The sequence below is a fragment of the Globicephala melas genome, chromosome 4, assembly GCF_963455315.2.
Source record: "Globicephala melas chromosome 4, mGloMel1.2, whole genome shotgun sequence".
Classification (NCBI taxonomy): domain Eukaryota; kingdom Metazoa; phylum Chordata; class Mammalia; order Artiodactyla; family Delphinidae; genus Globicephala; species Globicephala melas.
The window spans coordinates 96,275,944-96,297,154 of NC_083317.1; positions in this window are offsets into that span (position 1 = coordinate 96,275,944).

Here is a 21,211-nt window from a genome sequence, read left to right on the forward strand (position 1 = left end):
ATGATATGTGCCAAATGAGTGATACAGATTGAAGGTTGTTGAAGTTTATGGAAGCAAGTTTGCTATAAGGGAAGATTTCATAGCAGAGGTATGCCATCATGAATAGGGTGGTATTAGGATGGGTGTGGGAGCATAATAAAAGAGGGCAGATATTCAGAAGAGCATAGTGGAAATGAGCAAGAAGCTAGATAGGATGAACAAAGCATACTCAAGGCATGTTTAATACACTGGTTTTGTTAAAAATGAAGAGCTCATATCGAGCAGACTAAGAGCAATGACTAGGAAGGTAAATTAAGGCCAGAGACTGGAAGGCTTTGTTTTAAATGTCCTATAGGCAAAAAGGAGCCTTTAAAGATTTGAAAAGAGGAGACATAAGGAAATTAAGATGAATGTGGTAGTAGTTTGGAGGCTAAATTGGACTGGGAAAGGCCCTGGAGATTCAGTGATCAATTAGAAAGTTGTTAGTGTAGATATAAAGTAGTCAAGTCTTATACTCAAGATTATAAGCAATAGGAATTAAAAAGAAGAAATTATGAAAAACTGACAAGTCTTGGTCCCTAATTAGTTATGAAGGGGAAAGAAGGGTCTGAAATGACGAAGGTAGCTGAGAGAATGATGGCAATGTTGACATAACTCAAAGTATGTAGTATCTGCTCTATGGAAAGCACTGTGCTAAGTGCAGTAAGTGCTAAATCAGGAGTCAGACTGTGTCCTTAAGAAGCCAGCAGTCCAGTGTGAGAGGTGAAATTCATACTTTAATTGCAATAATATAAGGTGGAAAGTGATTTAGTGTTCTAAGAGAAATATAAAATGGGACTTACAGGACTTCCCTGGTGGTGCAGTGGTTGAGAGTCCGCCTGCCGATGCAGGGGACATGGGTTCGTGACCCGGTCCAGGAGGATCCCACATGCCGCGGAGCGGCTGGGCCTGTGAGCCATGGCTGCGGAGCCCGTGCTTCGCAATGGGAGAGACCTGATAAGTGGGGTTGCTAATCCTAATCCCTATCTGTCTCACAGGGTCCTTATGAAATACAAATGAGATAATGTCTCTATGGGAACTTACACAATGTTATTTTTTGCTTATAGAATTAGACTATTTATAGGTCCAGCTCATGCTACTTCCTCCATAGTCAAAATCGATTATTTGTATCCTTCAGCACATTATATTACTTGTACTTTTATTGACCATTTAATTTATGCAGCCTTATCTTTTGGTTTGCTTGTCTTTCTCCCTTACTAGATATGTTCTTAGAGGACAGGGATTGTGGGCTTTCTCTTTTCATCTCTGTCCCCTTCCCTGATGACTTCTGTGGTGCACTCCCAGTAGATATGCAGTTATATAGAATTGACCAGAAGCACACTGATGGCAGAGGGAACATGAGGGCAAAGCCTCCAAGGTGTAAAAATCATGGGCATGTACAAGCAGCAGGAAGTAATTCAGTTTGGCCTGAAGCATTTGTGAAGAGGTGCATTTCATTTTTTGACATGTGTTTATCATTTTAGTGATTGTAAGCAAAACTACTAGATTGGATAAGGTGTAGAAAATGATTATCTGAGAGCAGTTTGAATAGTCGATGCCGTACTCACTAGAGTCACAAGCACTGTAGAGAGAATTGTTGCAGGAAGGGGGACCCCTTCTTCCATGGCCCGAGAGTGGGCTCTTGTCTAACACTCGGAAATGAATAGTCCGAGGAGACACACATGCTGACAAAGCAAGAGGCTTTATTGGGAAGGGGCGGCGGGGCAGAGAGCAGCAGGGTAAGGGAACACAGGAGAACTGCGCTGCCACGTGGCTCGCAGTCTCGGGTTTTATGGTAATTGGGTTGATTTCTGTGTTGTCTCTGGCCACTCACTCTGACTCAGGATCCTTCCTGGTGGCACACGCATCACTCAGCCAAGATGGATTCTAGCGAGAAGGATTCTGGGAAGTTGGTACAACACATGGACTGGAGTCTCCTCTCTCCTTTTTTTGGGGGGGCGGGTGGTTCGCGGGCCTCTCACTGTTGTGGCCTCTCCCGTTGCGGAGCACAGGCTCCGGACGCGCAGGCTCAGCGGCCATAGCTCACGGGCCCAGTCGCTCCGCGGCATGTTGGATCTTCGCGGACCGGGACACGAACCCGCGTCCCCTGCATCGGCAGGCGGACTCTCAGCCACTGCGCCACCAAGGAAGCCCTCCTCTCTCCTTTTGATCTTCCCCAAATTCTTCCGGTTGGTGGTAGCTTATTAGTTCCGCATTCCTTACCAGGACCTCCTGCTTAAGATAGCTCTTGCAAGTGGTTACTATGGTACCTGGCCAGGGCAGGCGGTTTCAGTCACTGGTTCCCCTAACAGAATGATCCCAACCCCCTCACTTTAGAATTCTTAAAGTGCTTTTTTCCTAAAAGAAGTTTCGGCTAACCTGTTTAGATACATTTATCTAATTTAAACTTCAACATCCCAGAGAGATGGGCAAGACAAATAGTATTTCCATTTACAAATTAAGAAGTTGAGATGTAAAGAGGTTAAGAGATGTAAATTTAAAGTGTTCTCCAAAGTAGCTTGCTAGATTAGGCAGGGGCATGGTCCTTAACTGTGGTTTCTTAGGCAGTTAACCCAACAACTAGCCTGGAATATTCTGTACAGACTCTAGCCTCTTCATTGGGGTCATGGATGATCCTTTTCAGGTAATCTAGGGAAAGGAAATAAAATGTGAAATTTGCGTTTAGTTATATTTTCCCCTATCTTAAACCATATCGAACCAATCCCCTTAACATTTTACTTTTCTTTCAGATCGCGGTGCCGCTAGCGACAACTCCATGAAGTTCACCCAATTGAAGAGTTCAACTTTTAAGATTAGCCAGTTATATGAAAAACAGCATGTACCGGCCAAAATAAAAACCTGCTACAATTTATGGTGCATTGTTCTTTTTTAACACTATCACGACACAACATTAAAGCAAAGTCAATGACTGAAAAGCCTTTATTTCCTAATAAAAGGGAGATTCGGTCCTCAATGTTGAGATCGAGAAGAGAGTAGTTATACGTAATAAAACAACCTCTGCTCAGGAAGGGAACAGGTCAGGATCGCGGAGGCAGCCCAATGAGCCAAGCCAAGATTCTGTTCGGGAATCTATTTTGGTAAAGTTCTCTAACAAACGTGATGATCCGAACTGAGAATTTGGCCCTACAATTTTTGTATGAACTCCATTTCTTTAAGATAGTAACGTGCACCTCGCCTGGTCTGTAAGAGATGGAAAACAGCGCTAAAAAGCATTCAAGTTAGTTTTCAAATTACAAGTTAATACGTCTGAAGAAAAGATCCAATCTTCCCGTAAGGAACATGTGGGTGGGGCGGCGATTGTCCTCATGGCGGGAAACAGAACTTTTGAAAAAAAAAATTTTTGTGAGACCGGTTCTCGCGAGAGCCGCGGCGGGCTGGCCCCAGCCAATCCGCGCAGGCGGCGGCCACTCCCTTTATAAGGAGACGCTGGAGGAGGCGCTGTGGGTTGCGGAGGGTGGGCCCGGGAGTGGTGGCTGCCATTTTGTGTCTAACCCTAACTGAGACTGGCGTAGGCGCTGCGCTTTTGCTCCCCGCGCGCTGTTTTTCTCGCTGACTTTCAGCGGGCGGAAAAGCCTCGGCCTACCGCTATCCACAATCCAGACCGAAGCAAACAAAAAATGTCAGCCGCTGGCTCGCTCACCTCTCCCGGGAACCTGCGTGGCTCGCCCGCCCAGGCCCCGCGCCCCGCCTGAGGCCGCGGTCGGCCGGGGCTTCTCCGGAGGCGCCCACTGCCGCCGCGAAGAGTTGGGCTCTGTCAGCCGCGGGTCGCTTGGGGGGCCGAGGCGAGGCTCTTACCGCAGGGAAAGGAACGGAGCCGGTCCCCGCGCGCGGTGCGCTTCCCTGAGCTGTGGGACGTGCACCCGGGACTCGGCTCAGACACTTGCAGCCGGAGGAGCTGCGGGGGTGGGGCGCGGGCAGTCTGTTTTCTCCCTGGGAGGGACTCCGTTGGTGCGCGTCCGTCTTCCCTCGCCGTCAGTGGTGGGCCTGTGGGCCTCCAAACTTGGAGATTGGACCACAGTGCGTGCAAATCAACTGTCAGAAGGACACGTGGAGGCACCTCCAAAATTGGTCCCAGTGAATGGGCAGTGAGACGAATAGCCAGCTGGCCGTTCCTGTGTAGGGCTTTTTTGTCCTCCCTCTCCTCTGGTTTTGTTGCCCTTTATCATAGTATCACAACGCAGTTCCTGCTCTGCGGATTTTGTCGAGGTTTTTGCCTCTTCCAAAGTATATCCCGATCAGTCCCGACAATCGGGTATGGAAGAGAAGTGTTTTTTTGTGAGATTATTAAACACTTAATATTTGTTAACTGGAAGAGCTAGTCTGTTCTTAAAACAGTGGAAATTCTGTTCCTTAATGGTCGTTGCTTTTCATCTTTGTCTCCGTCTTTGGGTGCAAAGTATTAAGTGGTGACGGAAAAGTGTACGAAGAAATATATATCCCCCCCCCCAAGAATTGGGTGAGGTTTCTTTGCCAAGGGGGGGGGGAAGAAAAAGGCCCATTAAGAAACAATCAACAGGTCATTCTGCCCATTCGTCTCCGAAATCTAACTTCCAGGTTTATGTGGGAATTGAAGTCAGTGCCTTCACTTCCTTGAGACAGCTCTTCTGGCGGCAATTGCTGGGACAGAGAGTACCCTGCAGCCTGAATTGTAAAGGCAAATTATCAGTGTGATATCCAGCCTGGAGCTGGACCCGACAATGGAAAAGAAAAATCAGGACCATGTCAGTATCTACATGAACATGTCTAGCATTTCATCCTGTTGCCTGAAGTAGGTCCCTCAGTGTCGTCTAATACAATTCTTAGCTTTCAGTTAAGAAATGTGAAAAATCTGGACTGCACTGTTTCTGGTAATGTTCTCTAAGAAGGAAAAAGTTTTCCCATCAGCATGGTTTTGTGGAAAGAACATGGGGTAAGTTAGTGAATGACGTTCTCGTTCTGATTTTGCCAAAGATTTTTCTTGGTTTTTCAGGTAACTCAGCTAGCTTCACTAAGCTTCCATTTACTCAGAAAGTGACCTTTTAAGATCGCTTTTGAAGACTGCCAGGGTTCCTTGAACTAGAAATAAATAGATGTCTTTTGTTCCTGCTCCATCTAGTGGTACTTTTGCTTCTCCACATGTACAAAATTTGTGATGGAGTCTGCCCTGAGGCAAGGATGGCCACCTACTGGGGACAAGGCTCTTTTTTTTTTTTCTTTTTTTCTTTCGGCCTCCTGAGGCCTGCAGGGTTTCCCAAACACATGCCCCCTGCAGTGGAAGCCCAGAGTCTTAACCACTGGACTGCCGGGGAAGTCCCTCTCTCTCTCATTTTTAAAAAAGAAAGTAGTGATTTAATAAATACAATTTAAAAGACCACAGCCGTTTTCTAGTTCTTATACTTGAAATCCTCTCCTTGACAAATGTCTTATAAACATTCCAAAGGAAAATTCTCAGTATTATGAACATCTGATATATTTTTTTCTGTTTTGGCAGAATGATTCTCTTCCTTAAATTATATAATTTTGGAGCAAGAAGGGGCCATAGAGTTCAACCAATGAGATAATTTACATGATAACATTTTGGAGATAATAATTATGGCAAATGTGACTTCTTATTGCTACAAGATTTGAGTCCCTCTACCAGATGAAGAAACTCCCTTGGCTAAGTTAATTTTTTGCGGAGTTGGAACCAGCAATTAGCCCCCTGAACTTTAAAGTCCAGTGTTCTATTTACTATGTGGCACCTTAATGCTGCATTGGCTTGTCTGGGAAAGATGATTAGTGTTAGCTCCACCACCATTTTCTGGTTTAAAATAAAATAACATCTTTAAAGGTTACTTGCCTGTGAGCTTAGTTTTCATCCCCTGCTCTCTTCCCTCCACAACTTTCTTTGATAGGATTTTGTGCTGGAAAGTCCATTGTGTGTTTCACTAGTTTACAAGTACAGTTTATTCTTGTTATTTGTGGTAGTTCGTTCTATAAAGTCACCGTAACACTGAATTAGTGAATACGAAACCATTTCTCCTAGGGGAAATACAAGATTAGGTTCCTGAGAGCCTCTAGTCACATCATTTTCATCAACTGATCAATGAATAATCTTGTTTTATGTGTGTTTCTATTTAAAGACACCTTATTTAATATATACTATTGATTCATTATCATTGAACTCATATTCAACGACTCTATATATAGCTCTTGCCTGTATATGAGCTTATCTACACATATATTTTCTGTAGGCATATCACAGCCTTCTTTCACTTAGGAACACCAGACAGCACTTCAGCACTATACCTGGGGTCATTTTAAACAGCAAAATCATCAATAAGCACAAAAATGAAAAAAAAAAAGTTCCACTAAATAGATCATAAAAAGGGCACTTGTTTACAGTGTTCTTTTTGGAATAAGTAGGCAGCGTGTCACCTTGTTGGACCTCAGTAGGGAAACTTTGTATCAAGTGACTCAAATTTTTCACTGCTCAGCATGTGTCCATGAATGACTGTAAAAACGCTTTAGCTATTGATTTTGGGGTTACAAATAAATTTTAGTAGGTGGATTTACAAATATGGAATCTGCAAATATTGAGGATTGCCTATACTTCAAGGTCTGTGCAACCCCTGTACCTGAGAGAGACTGCATGTATCCACATGGCCCCTGAAGTACTTGGGGCTTATTTCATGCCTTTAAGATTATTTAAACAGTGATTTGCAAAGGGTTTTAATGGGGGAAGGGGTAAATGAAATTTGAAAATAACTATTTGTCTCATTTATTTATTTTTAGTTACTTATGATGAATTTCAAATAATAAAGGAGAATGTGAGAATTTAATGCTTGTGAAGGAAATTACAGCTTTAAAAATATTGAGAAACATGGGTTTTGTTTTGTCTTTAGAAAGAGAGGCTTCTTTTCCAAGGTCCTGGGTTGGCTGTAGTTTTTGATTCTGAGGATGATGTGAGTTTTAATTTAGTTTGTCCTGGTTCTGCGGTCAAAAATTCCATGTTGGCCTGGCTCAAGACATAAGAGACAAATAGAAGACACCTGCACCCTCACTCACACAAAGTGTAGAGGAAAAGTAGTTTTAAATTAAACTAAGGTGAGAATGAAATGACAAAAGGTAATTGTCATTCCTTCCCCATTTATTCTTTTAAGGTAATAATGTGTGATGGAAGTAAAAACAGCAAAAACACCCAAGGCTTAGGCCAAGGTTTGCAAATTTAAATGTCTGCAGTGCACCAGAAGGAAACAAAAGGAGTGAATCACACCAAGAATAAGACTGTGGAGATGGTGGGGAAATATCCTTTTTAAAGGGGAAGCAGCCTTGTGGGAACGGAGGCCTAAAACTGGAAATATTTCAGGGGGAGACAAAAAGTTTAGTTTACGTGAAGACTGATTTTAAAATGTTGATAGTAAATTTAAAATAAAATTACATATTGTGTGTGTGTATAATAAAGAACTTGGATGGCTTTTATTCCTGAGTCCTGAGAAGTAGCTTCCATATCCTTGGAATTTCCTGATTGGTAGGAGTGCCTTTCTTATTCCTGGTGGGCCCCTCAGACAACACCTAATAGCTTATGGGATGACCTAGATGGGACTGGTCACATCAACAAGACCAAACGTCCTTATCAGCCAGACCTCCTAGGAGAGGAGTGGGGCTAGAGACTGCCTAATGACTCAACAAATCATGCTGATGTAATGAAGTCCCAGTCAAAACTCTGGACACTTTGAAGCTTGGGTGAGAAAGCTTCACATTGGGGGCCCTCCCAGACCTCACCCTATACATCTCTCTCTTTGGCTGGTTTGGATTTGAATCCTTTTTCTATAATAAAACTGTAATCGTAAGTATAGCACTTTTCTGAGTTCTGCAAGTCATTCCAGTGAATTATCTAACCTGAGGGTGAGCCAGCTGAATTGTAGCCAGCTGGTCAGAAGTGGGGATGGATTGGGGAACCCCAGACTTTAAGCTGGTGTCTGAAGTAAGGGCAGTCTTGTGGAGAACTGTGCCCTTAACCTGTGAAGTTTGGCCTAACTTGGGTGTTGGTGTCAGAAGTCATTGCAATGGGCCACTCAAAAAACCTTTTGAGGAAAAATCTGGCCCATCATAGCTACTAATCTGTGACCTTTGGCCTACACAAATTCAATGATACTAGAAGTCAGGAATGATTTTCCCAGAAGTATGGGAGTTTGGGCCATCCCACCAGTTAAAGGCCTATGCAAGGTAATTGTATGTGAAAGGAGGCTATGCTCTTAGCATCTTTTATAGGCCCCTGGGAATATCACTAAAGACAGAAATTTCAAAATAAAACTTTAATAATATTCTGAAAATAGAACTGGAACTCCTCCCCCACATTTAGGACACCTACGATATTTGCTCTATGAATCAGCCTGAGGCATAGGCCTGTCCTTCAGTGTCTATTCTGTCAGATCCTGGTGGGGCTGTGAGTGTAACATGGGAGAGCGAAATCTGACTACAAGCTGGATCTGTTTCTTTTACTTTAACCTTTGCTTCCCGTTGCTTTTGTTCACTAAAAGGATACTGTCTATACACAATGGCCTGCCTCAGGGAACACTGCCCCTCTGCCTGAATGTTTAACAAAAGTGCCTTTGTTCAGGGAAACATCCTGACCCTGTCCACCTGTAGATAGCTGAAGAAAGAAGAAATTAACATATCCCCTCCTCGAGGCTGGCCATTCCAGGGGACATATGTGAATCTTATGGCCTTCTTACTTTACTTCCTCCCCTTCTCTGTTCTACAAAAGAAACTGGCATCCAAACCCCAGTAAGATGGTTTTTCAGAGACACTAGTCTGCCATCTTCTTGGTCTGCCAACTTTCCAAATAAAGTCGTATTCCTTATCTCAACACCTCATCTCCCGACTCATTGGCCTGTCATGCAGCAAGCAGAGCGAGCTTGGACTTGGTAACATGAGGAGGCTTATACCATTACCTGGTGGAATTGAGGACATTTCTCCCATACCCTTCCTCCACCTTGGTTTAGATCTCCCTTCTTAGAAAGTCATCACAGTGTGCAGTATTGAAACCAAGCAGGACCCTGTGGGGCTCCTGGGTACAAATCCTTTCTGTGTCGCCCATTTCTATTAGGTTGGCCAAAAAGTTCATTCAGGTATTTCCATAACATTTTTTTTGTGTGTGTCTGCATTGGGTCTTCGTTGATGAGCATGGGCTTTCTCTAGTTGTGGCGAGTAGGGGCTACTCTTCGTTGTGGGCTTCTCATTGCAGTGGGTTCTACTGTTGTGGAACACAGGCTCTAGGCACACAGGCTTCAGTAGTTGCAGCATGTGGGCTCAGTAGTTGTGGCTCGTGGGCTCTAGAGCGCAGGCTCATTAGTTGCACAGGCTTAGTTGCTCCGCGGCATGTGAGATCTTCCCGGACCAGGGATCGAACCCATGTCCCCTGCATTGGCAGGCAGATTCTTAACCACTGTGCCTTCCATAACATCTTATGGAAAAACCCCAACACATTTTTTAGCCAACCCAATAGTTTGTAGGAAATAGGCTTCACTTAGCCTCCGTGAACTTCCCTGAGCTTCAAAGGGCAGGTTCAAACAGTTGCTAATCAGGGAGGAGAGAGAATGCAGAAACAAGGGAGGAGCAGTCAAGAAGCAATAGTGTAGCCTTGGGGCAGGGTCCCAGTCCCTCCTCAAGGAATATTTATAACAATATCTTTGAGTTCTTCGGCAGAACTAGGGTCCCCACCCAGATAGAGGATGGCAAGTTCAGGCTGAGCACAAGATTCCTGGAGCACCACCCTGGGTTACCTCACCACCAGCCAATCAGAAGAAAGTCATACACCCTGCAGCCCTCGCCCCAAATTTTGCCTATAAAAACTCTTCCCCAAAAACCAATGGGGAGTTCAGATTTTCTGAGCACAAGCCACCAGTTCTCTTTGCTTGGCCCTGCAATAAACCTTTCTCTGCTCCAAACTCTGACGTTTTGGTTTATTTGTCCTCACTCTGCATCATGCACACAAACTTTGTTTGATAACAATATCTTCAAATTCTCATTTCTTCCTTGAGAGAAAAAGGAAACAGGAAGAAATGGTCAAACGATTTTAACCTGGGTTCTAACCTGGCCAGAAGAATCTAGTATAAGTCTCCCAACTTCAGATTCCACATTTATTAAATGGATATGCTAAGACTTACCTTTAATGGTTTTTTTTACATCTTTATTGGAGTATAATTGCTTTACAATGGTATGTTAGTTTCTGCTTTATAACAAAGTGAATCAGTTATACATATACACATGTTCCCATATCTCTTCCCTCTTGCGTCTCCCTCCCTCCCACCCTCCCTATCCCACCCCTCCAGGCGGTCACAAAGCACCAAGCTGATCTCCCTGTGCTATGCAGCTGCTTCCCACTAGCTATCTACCTTACGTTTGGTAGTGTATATATGTCCATGCCTCTCTCTCGCTTTGTCACAGCTTACCCTACCCTTATTTTTTTATTTCCTTTTTGATTTCTTCAGTGATCGCTTCGTTATTAAGTAGTGTATTGTTTAGCCTCCATGTGTTTGTATTTTTTACAGATCTTTTCCTGTAATTGATATCTAGTCTCATAGCGTTGTGGTTGGAAAAGATACTTGATACGATTTCAATTTTCTTAAATTTACCAAGGCTTGACTTGTGACCCAAGATATGATCTATCCTGGAGAATGTTCCATGAGCACTTGAGAAAAATGTGTATTCTGTTGTTTTTGGATGGAATGTCCTATAAATATCAATTAAGTCCATCTTGTTTAATGTATCATTTAAAGCTTGTGTTTCCTTATTTATTTTCATTTTGCATGATCAGTCCATTGGTGAAAGTGGGGTGTTAAAGTCCCCTACTATGAATGTGTTACTGTCAATTTCCCCTTTTACGGCTGTTAGTATTTGCCTTATGTATTGAGGTGCTCTTATGTTGGGTGCATAAATATTTACAATTGTTATATCTTCTTCTTGGATCGATCCCTTGATCATTATGTAGTGTCCTTCTTTGTCTCTTCTAATAGTCTTTATTTTAAAGTCTATTTTGTCTGATACGAGAATTGCTACTCCAGCTTTCTTTTGGTTTCCATTTGCATGAAATATCTTTTTCCATCCCCTTACTTTCAGTCTGTATGTGTCTCTAGGTCGGAAGTGGGTCTCTTGTAGACAGCAAATACATGGGTCTTGTTTTTGCATCCATTCAGCCAATCTGTGTCTTTTGGTGGGAGCATTTAGTCCATTTACATTTAAGGTAATTATCGATGTGTATGTTCCTATTCCCATTTTCTTAATTGTTTTGGGTTCGTTGTTATAGGTCTTTTCCTTCTCTTGTGTTTCTTGCCTAGAGAAGTTCCTTTAGCAGCTGTTGTAAAGCTGGTTTGGTGGTGCTGAACTCTCTCAGCTTTTGCTTGTCTGTAAAGGTTTTAATTTCTCCATCAAATCTGAATGAGATCCTTGCTGGGTAGAGTAATCTTGGTTGCAGGTTTTTCTCCTTCAACACTTTCAATATGTCCTGCCACTCCCTTCTGGCTTGCAGAGTTTCTGCTGAAAGATCAGCTGTTAACCTTATGGGGATTCCCTTGTGTGTTATTTGTTGTTTTTCCCTTGCTGCTTTCAATATGTTTTCTTTGTATTTAATTTTTGACAGTTTGATTAATATGTGTCTTGCCATATTTCTCCTTGGATTTATCCTGTATGGGACTCTCTGTGCTTCCTGGACTTGCTTAACTATTTCCTTTCCCATATTAGGGAAGTTTTCAACTATAATCTCTTCAAATATTTTCTCAGTCCGTTTCTTTTTCTCTTCTTCTTCTGGAACCCCTATAATTCGAATGTTGGTGCGTTTAATGTTGTCCCAGAGGTCTCTGAGACTGTCTTCAGTTCTTTTCATTCTTTTTTCTTTATTCTGCTCTGCAGTAGTTATTTCCACTATTTTATCTTCCAGGTCACTTATCCATTCTTCTGCCTCAGTTATTCTGCTATTGATCCCATCTAGAGTATTTTTAATTTCATTTATTGTGTTGTTCATCTTTGTTTGCTTCATCTTTAGTTCTTCTAGGTCCTTGTTAACTGTTTCTTGCATTTTGTCCATTCTATTTCCAAGATTTTGGATCATCTTTACTATCATTATTCTGAATTCTTTTTCAGGTAGACTGCCTATTTCCTCTTCATTTGTTAGGTCTGGTGGGTTTTTATCTTGCTCCTTCATCTGCTGTGTGTTTTCCTGTCTTCTCATTTTGCTTATCTTATTGTATTTGGGGTCTCCTTTTTGCAGGCTGCAGGTTCGTAGTTCCCGTTGATTTTGGTGTCTGTCCCCAGAGGCTAAGGTTGGTTCAGTGGGTTGTGTAGGCTTCCTGGTGGAGGGGACTAGTGCCTGTGTTCTGGTGGATGAGGCTGGATCTTGTGTTTCTGGTGGGCAGGTCCACGTCTGGTGGTGTGTTTTGGGGTGTCTGTGGACTTATTATGATTTTAGGCAGCCTCTCTGCTAATGTGTGGGGTTGTGTTCCTGTCTTGCTAGTTGTTTGGCATAGGATGTCCAGCACTGTAGCTTGCTGGTCGTTGAGTGAAGCTGGGTGCTGGTGTTGAGATGGAGATCTCTGGGAGATTTTCGCCGTTTGATATTATGTGGAGCTGGGACGTCTTTCGTGGACCAGTGTCCTGAAGTTGGCTCTCCCACCTCAGAGGCACAGCACTGACTCCTGGCTGCAGCACCAAGAGCCTTTCATCCACATGGCTCAGAATAAAAGGCAGAAAAAGTAGAAAGAAAGAATTAGTAGAAGTAGAAGGAAAGAAGGAAAGCAAGAAAGAATGGAGGGAGGGAGGGAGGGAGGAAGGAAGGAAGGAAGGAGGGAAGAAAGGAAAAAAAGAAAGAAAGAAGATAAAGTAAAATAAAATAAAGTAAGATAAAATATAATAAAGTTATTAAAATAAAAATATTATTAAGAAAAAACAAAAAAATCCGGACGGATAGACCCCAGGACAAATGGTGGAAGCAAAGCTATACAGATAAAATCTCACACAGAAGCATACACATACACACTCACAAAAAGAGGAAAAGGGGAAAAAATCATAAATCTTGCTCTCAAAGTCCACCTCCTCAATTCAGGATGATTTGCTGTCTATTCATGGATTCCACAGATGCAGGGTACATCAAGTTGATTGTGGAGCTTTAATCCGCTGTTTCTGAGGCTGCTGGGAGAGATTTCCCTTTCTCTTCTTTGTTCTCACAGCTCCCAGAGGCTCAGCTTTGGATTTGGCCCCGCCTCTGCGTGGGCGTCTGTTCTTCGCTGAGACAGGACGGGGTTAAAGGAGCCGCTGATTCGGGGGCTCTGGCTCGCTCAGGCCGGGGGGGAGGGAGGGGCACGGAGTGCGGGACGAGCCTGCGGCGGCAGAGGCTGGCGTGACGTTCCACCAGCCTACGGCGCGCCGTGCGTTCTCCCGGGGGGAGTTGTCCCTGGATCCCGGGACCCTGGCAATGGCGGGCTGCACAGGCTCCCCGGAAGGGGGGTGTGGATAGTGACCTGTGCTCGCACACAGGCTTCTTGGTGGCGGCAGCAACAGCCTTAGGGTCTTATGCCCGTCGCTGGGGTCCGTGCTGTTAGCCGCGGCTCGCGCCCATCTCTGGAGCTCCTTTAAGCAGCGCTCTTAATCCCTTCTCCTCGTGCACCAGGAAACAAAGAGGGAAGAAAAAGTCTCTTGCCTCTTCGTCAGGTCCAGACTTTTCCCCGGACTCCCTCCTGGCTAGCCGTCGTGGTGCACCAACCCCCTGCAGGCTGTGTTCACGCCGCCAACCCCAGTCCTCTCCCGGTGCTCCGACCGAAGCCCAAGCCTCAACTCCCTGCCCCGCCCGCCCCAGCAGGTGAGCAGACAAGCCTCTCGAGCTGGTGAGTGCCGGTCGGCCCTGATCCTCTGTGCGGGAATCTCGCCGCTTTGCCCACCGCACCCCTTTTGCTGTGCTCTCCTCCGCGGCCCCGAAGCCTTCCCCCTCCGCCACCCGCAGTCTCTGCCCGCGAAGGGGCTTCTAGTGTGTGGGAACCTTTCCTCCTTCACAGCTCCTTCCCACTGGTGCAGGTCCCGTCCCTATTCTTTTGTCTCTGTTTATTCTTTTTTCTTTTGCCCTACCCAGGTACGTGGGGGGTTTCTTGCCTTTTGGGAGGTCTGAGGTCTTCTGCCAGCGTTCAGTAGGTGTTCTGTAGGAGTTGTTCCACGTGTAGATGTATTTCTGGTGTATCTGTGGGGAGGAAGGTGATCTCCGCGTCTTACTCTTCCGCCATCTTCCCGGAAGCTCCTCTAATGATTTTATTAAAGAGGAGAGGTAGGTCTTATTCTCATAGTTTGCAAGGAATGATTTTACAGCAATCTGATAAGAGCATTGTGGCTACTCCAACAGAAAGTGGTTTTGATTTGTGTTGGGTATACAGGTAAAGGATGTGTGGATAAGGGTGGAAGTGCTAATGTCAAGTTTTTTATATAACACTGATTATGAACTTGATGCACATCTGCAATAAGACATGTTGTTCTAGGGACTTCCATGGTGATCCAGTGGTTAAAATTCCATGCTTCCACTTCAGGGGGCACGGGTTCAATCCCTGATTAAGGAACTGAGATCCAGCATGCTTCACGGCTGGCCAAAAAAAATAATAAAGTTGTTCTAGATGATGTTCACTATCCTATATTTTGTCTTGAGAGTTGTAGGTGTTTACTTTGGTGATATTTATGTGTGTACCATGGCTGTCTATGTTAGAAATGTTAAAATGAATAAATATAGATATTTAAAGCAATTCTAGGAAAACCCATCAGAAAAAAATACAGCAATGAAGAAATAAAAATACTGGAGTTTTATGTCAATTTTTGAATGAGGATATTATAGCTAAAATGAAAAGCATTATTTATACATATCATTTGCAGAAAATAGTTGAATTCGTCTCACCATTATTTAGAAAGTAAGTAGCTTACTAAAGTGAACCAAGTGACTTATTTTCAACCTTGGGAGAAAAACTCGATTAAAGCTGCAATTGAACTGTAATGGCACCAAGGAGTTCAACTCGACCTCATACGCCAGATGATAATCATCTTTCAAGTGTACAAACAAGGAAGCACAGTTATCAAAGAATGAGAAATACATTTGTTCAAAGACCATTTACTGCTTTAACAAGAGGTGAAAGCTTGCCAGAAATGTATAAACACCTAACACGGTGCTATTCATAGGCTTAACATGTTCAAAGACTTGGGGGGCAATTTAAAAATATCTTTGAAGTTGTGGGTATTCATCATCATATCTAATAATGCTTACTTTCTAGAGCCCCTCTCTAAGGAGGGCAAAGCAATTTATCTGACTTATTTTCATGACATCCTTGTGAGATAAGGCAACTACCATTATCTCCATCTTGTAAATGGAGAAACTAAGACACTGGGAGGTAAAATCACTTGAAGAAGGTCAGTAGCGGGCCCAAGAATTTAAACATACACATTAAAGCTTTGAACTCCCATTTTAGTTTAACTACAGAAAACTAAGCAAAGCATTTAAAAAATAAGCATCTCATACTTTTTCTTTCTCCTTTTCAGTTAGAGAATAATTAATGGTCAATCATTTTGTCCTTGTTTGCCTTCGTAAGGAAAACTGTCTAAAATCAGGCTTTGCACAATAAGTAGACTCTTATTACACTGGAAGGAATGAAATATTTGCAAAGCTGTGACATTCATTTAACAAACACTTACTAAATGCCTAGTCTGTAACATGTTGCATTGTTGAGACTTCAAAGGTGAAAAACATATTCCCCATCCTTAAAGGTCTTTCTGGAGAGTAAGATTATATAAGCAGATTGTAAATTGCAGTTCAGTGTTCTTTAAATTTAAGTAAATTCTTCATTTTATTCCCCAAATTCTTCCTCACTTTTCCCATCTCGGTAAGCACCGTTGACATACACTCAATTGCTCAAACCAGTAATCTGGGCATCACCCTTGCCTCATTCTCCCCTCACCTCATCATATCCTCTGGTCTTTCTCTAATTCATTCCATTGCTACCACCTTACTCCAGTTCACTATCATGTCCTTCATAGACCTTCTGACTAGTTCTCTGCTTCTTGTCATGTCCTCTACTCACCACCAAGTCATTCTTCACAAAGTAGCCTGAGTGAGCTTATTAAAATACTAACTGAACCGTATTTTTTCTCTTCAGTAGTTTCACATTGCACTGGGAATAAAATCCAAAATTCTGATCAAGGTTTTGCATGATCTGGTCCCTCCTTACGTCTCCAACCTCATTTTAACTCCTCTTCTCCTCTTGCACTGTGCTCCAGCCACCCGGGGCCTCCTCCTTTCGGTTCCCAGGACTTGCTAAGATCTTTCTCACCTTAGCTCCCCTGCTTAAACTGCTCTGCCCTGGCACTTGCAGTTTTGGGCACCTTCTCATCGTCATCTCAATTTCGATACCATTTCCTTGGAAGCCTCTCTGGCCCCCTTTTAAAGCAGCTTCCCCTTCCTAGTATGACATTATGTTGGTTACCTTCATACCATGTTCTCCTGATTTGTAATAAATGATTTGCTTATTGTCTGTCTTCCTCACTGGGCTGTAAGGATAGAGGCAGGGACCAAGTCATTTACCTCAGTGAAATATCCCTGGTGCCTAGTACATAATAGGTACTGAATAATTATTTGTCAAGTAAATGAATGAGTGCTATTGGGACAGAGGACAGACCACCTAATCGTAACTGCTATTTTAGCAGCACAGAGGCAAAGTGCTAAATAGATATCTGCCAAGTAATAATGCTTTCTAATTTTTTTTCAGTTATAAAATGAATGTAACAGTACCACAAAAACGTTGAGAAGTAGAAAACAATCACATTTCAGTAAAACTCAAGTACCATTGATATATTTCTATTTCCTTTTTGTATGTATATTTTATATAATTATAGCTGATATGTACATTTAATGTAATTAATTTTCAAATTCTGCTTTTTACCCTTGGTAGTAAATCATAGGCATTACTTTTTGATATTACAGATCCTTCAGAACCATTATTTAATACTATTACTTAATGTTCCATTGAATGTACAATAATCTAGATAACACTTTGCCTACTGATGGATATATAAGTTAATTTCAATTATTTTCCTGCTACTGTGAATAATTATTATGCACAACATTTGCCATATTTTAATTTATTTTTATTTTTGCCCACGTTGAGTGGCCTGCGGGATCTCAGTTCCCCCACCAGGGATTGAACCCCGGCCACAGGAGTGAAAGCCCAGAATCCTAACCACTAGGCCACCAGGGAACTCCCTGCCATATTTTTAGATTATTCATTTATTTAATTACTCAGAGTGCATGACTAACACAAGGGATAGTATTGGTTTGAAGGAGAATTGTCCAGACTTGTATAGTACGTCTGGGTAATCTACCTATTTTGCTTTCTCTTCTAAAATTTCCCAAAATAAATTTTTTTTCTGGATTACCACATACATCTGCTAATCTAGAGCACTAGTTCTGGCCACAGCTTCAGACTTTGGGTAACTGTGTAGATTTAATCATTGATTTCTAGAGTCTAGAAGTTTTCTAGAGTCTAGAGTTTTCTAGAGTTCTTCTACTAAAATGAAGGACACATTATATCTTTCCTGTCTTATTCCTCATCCTCTTTCCTACCTTGCTTTCACAGCCCGTCAGTTTTAACAAAGCAGAAGGTAAAGATGACAGGGGGAATGAGAGAGAGAGAAAGAGAGAAGAAAAAGGGGAGAGAGAGAGAGAATGGCTAAAAACGGAGTGAGTCTATTTCTTGGGCAGCTTTGTGGTTCTGAGTTACAGGGACAAAGCATATCGGTGCAGAGGCTGAACATGGACATAATGGTGCCTCTCCTACATCACACCCTCCTCGTGCATTCAGTTGCAGCCAGGCATTGTAGGTAGGATGGATTGACCCTTGCCTATTTCCGGAATGGTTCTAATCCCATCTCCCTTGCCATTGTGATTGTTTTGGGCTGGTCCAGGTGAAACAAGTCCAGCACTTCAGTTTAATGGTTGAGTGAAGTAAGGGTCTCTCTCTTCAGATGGGAATGAAGAAACTAGAAACGAGTGTTGCTGCTATTAGCAACTAAGAGGGAAACTATTCTGAGGACAGAGTCAACACATAAAGAAAGGCTGAATCCAGAGAAACACAGAGAGAGAGGTGGAATCCTTAATGTACTGTACTGAAAATCTTGCTCTACTTCTGGACTTTTCAAATACATGAACTGATAGATCACCTTGATTATTTAATCAAGTGGACCAGTTGGAGTCGAGGTTCTTGTTGCTTCTACTAAAATTACGTTAACGATGCAGAAGGACTGGCATGACTGCCAGTTTTACTGCTACCTTGCCAAGGAATGGTACAGTGGTCCTGTCCTAAAAGAGGGGTTAAGATGGCTTCTGTCCTAGAAGGAAATGTTCTCCGTAAGATAGGAAGCCTGCCTCAGAGACCTCTGGGATCTGCTCTTCTGCCACTTTAAACTCCCATACCCTGGACCCCCAATGATAAGTGGCTTTGCCTTTTTTTTGTTTTACGGCACCAGGCGGCATGTGGGATCTTAGTTCCCAAGAACAAGGGATCGAACCCACACCCCCTGCATTGGAAGTACAGCGTCTTAACCACTGGGCCACCAGGGAAGTCCCAGCATTGCTCTTTCTAAAGACAGGACTTGCAACTTTCAGATACTATATTTGCAAGTAAATTTTATCCTATTAGAGATGCTTTGTAGCTATCAAATGCCATGGATGTGGCTTGTGATTATTTATAATATCAAACAGCAGAGGCACAGGGGCTGTAATGTTGAGGCAGAACCAATCTTGACAATAGACCTATGCTATTCAGGATACAGGCCCAAAGGCTAGGAAGTTGAAACCACAGAGTGTACTTGGAATGCTTATCCTAAGAGAAGAAAGAATCTTTTCTTCTGTGTGTGTGTGTGTGTGTGTGTGTGTGTGTGTGTGGGCGGGGGGGTATTGATGTGTAGCTTTTCAATAATGAGATATACAATAATGAAAACTTGAAGTTCTGCCCTTCTCCATCTCCCACTCCCATACTTTCCTTTCCCTAGAACAGTCCCTCACCTTATTTGGTTGGTTGTTTATTACAGGGAAATTCATATGAATAATGTTATAACTGAAGTGAGAATATCCATCTACTTTAATTTTTGTCTTAAAGTTAACATTTAAAAAGAGTTAATACATGTTATTGGATGACTGTCTAATGTGTTATTCCTGGTACAGAACAAATCTTCCTTTGGTATTCATTGCAACAAGCTGACTCTAGCAAAGAATAGCACTGCTGATGATAGTGCTTCTGAAGGGTTGACTTCCATATCAACAGGTCTCCCCTTCTCTGTCTGACAGAATGCTGTTCCAGAAAGATTGTTCTTACATGTTCAATAATGTAATTTTCTCTGCTAGTGCAAGATATGGAATTAAAACAGAGTTACTGTATATAGAGGGCAAAGGAGAGGACTACAGAAACTTTTTTTTTAAACTTAAAAAACAAAAAATACATATGATCCTGCAATCCCTCTCCCAGGCATATATCTGGAGAAAACACTAATTCGAAAAGTTACATGTACCCCAGTGTTCATTGCAGCACTATTTACAGTAGCCAAGACATGGAAGCAACCTAAGTGTCCACTGACAGATGAATGGATAAAGAAGATGTGGTATATATATGGTGGAATATTACTCAGCCATAAAAAAGAAGGAAAAAATGCCATTTGCAGAAACATGGATGGACCTAGAGATTATCATATTAAGTAGAGGGAATGGTTTGAATTCACCAGTTCTTTCTACTTTTCTCCTCTCTTGTCTTCATTTTTGTCTTTCCCCACTTACTTGGTTGTTTGGTCTTTGTCTCAGAGATTCAGATGCTGATTTTTTAATAGGGCACAAGGACTCAGCTATATTATTCTCAATTTCACACTGTTTATGCTAGTATTTCTTGAGAGTGTTCCACAGCTATTTGCTTATATTTTTCCATCTTTTATTCACGTATTCATTCACCCAATAAACATTTATTGAGTACCTGCTATGTGTCAGCATTATGCTAGGTGCTAGGAATGCCAGGCACTGGGTGACCAAGGCTCAGGGTCCTTGGCAGTAAACTAGAGAAGACAGACAGTGACAAATAAACTAATAAATATATAATTACAGAGTGTAAAGGAAATGAACAGGGTGTTGTGCTAGAATACAATGGATGGGAGAGGAGGACTTAGGTGGTAGATGGAGGAGGAGGGAGGTGTATATATTCGGATTATACTTTGTAGATAGATCTATGATAGAGATTTATGAAATGCATGTGAGAGAGGGGAAGGGGGAATCGGTCATAATTCCTAGGTTTCTGGCTAGAGCAAATGGGATGGATACAGGGACTTAATAATATCAGGAAAAATAGATTTTGTAGGAACGTCAATGATTCAGCGTTTTTATGTTGAGTGAGATGTGAAACATCCAAATGGAAATATTATACAGTTGCCATTATTTCTAGTTTGTGTGTAGGACAGTCCCTGTTTATGCCTATCATCCCAGTGTAGTTATTAAAAATGTCCCTTTCATTCTCAAAAATTTTGGTTTATACAATGTGTTACATGGTCATCTTATGTATTGGTAATATTAGTTTTAGTGGATTAGGGAGGCATGATATTATAAAAAGAAATATCTATTTGGTCTTCCTCCCCTTTTCTGGCACAGAACTCTTAAAACCCTTGGAATTACGGGCTTCCCTAGTGGCGCAGTGGTTGAGAGTCCGCATGCCGATGCAGGGGGCACGGGTTCGTGCCCCGGTCCAGGAAGATCCCACATGCCGCGGAGCGGCTGGGCCCGTGAGCCATGGCTGCTGAGCCTGCGCGTCCGGAGCCTAGGCTCCGCAACGGGAGAGGCCACAACAGTGAGAGGCCCACGTACCGCAAAATAAAATAAAATTTAAAAACCCTTGGAATTCCCTAAGTGGTAAGAGTGATAAAGATGTCTTGATATTCATAACAAACTCCTTTCAGCTACACCTGAGTTTATGTTAATAAGGTGACTTTTAGAAAGTACCTATGGTTGGGGGGCTGGTTGCTAGGGGAATCAACCAGGTGATTAGGGGTTGAAACTTTCAGTCCCACCCCTCCACATGAAGTTAGAGCCTAGGTCACCTGCAAGGATTCCTTCATTCTTCTAATACTCAAATAACCCTTCACTGAATACTTTAAAATACTTATTTTA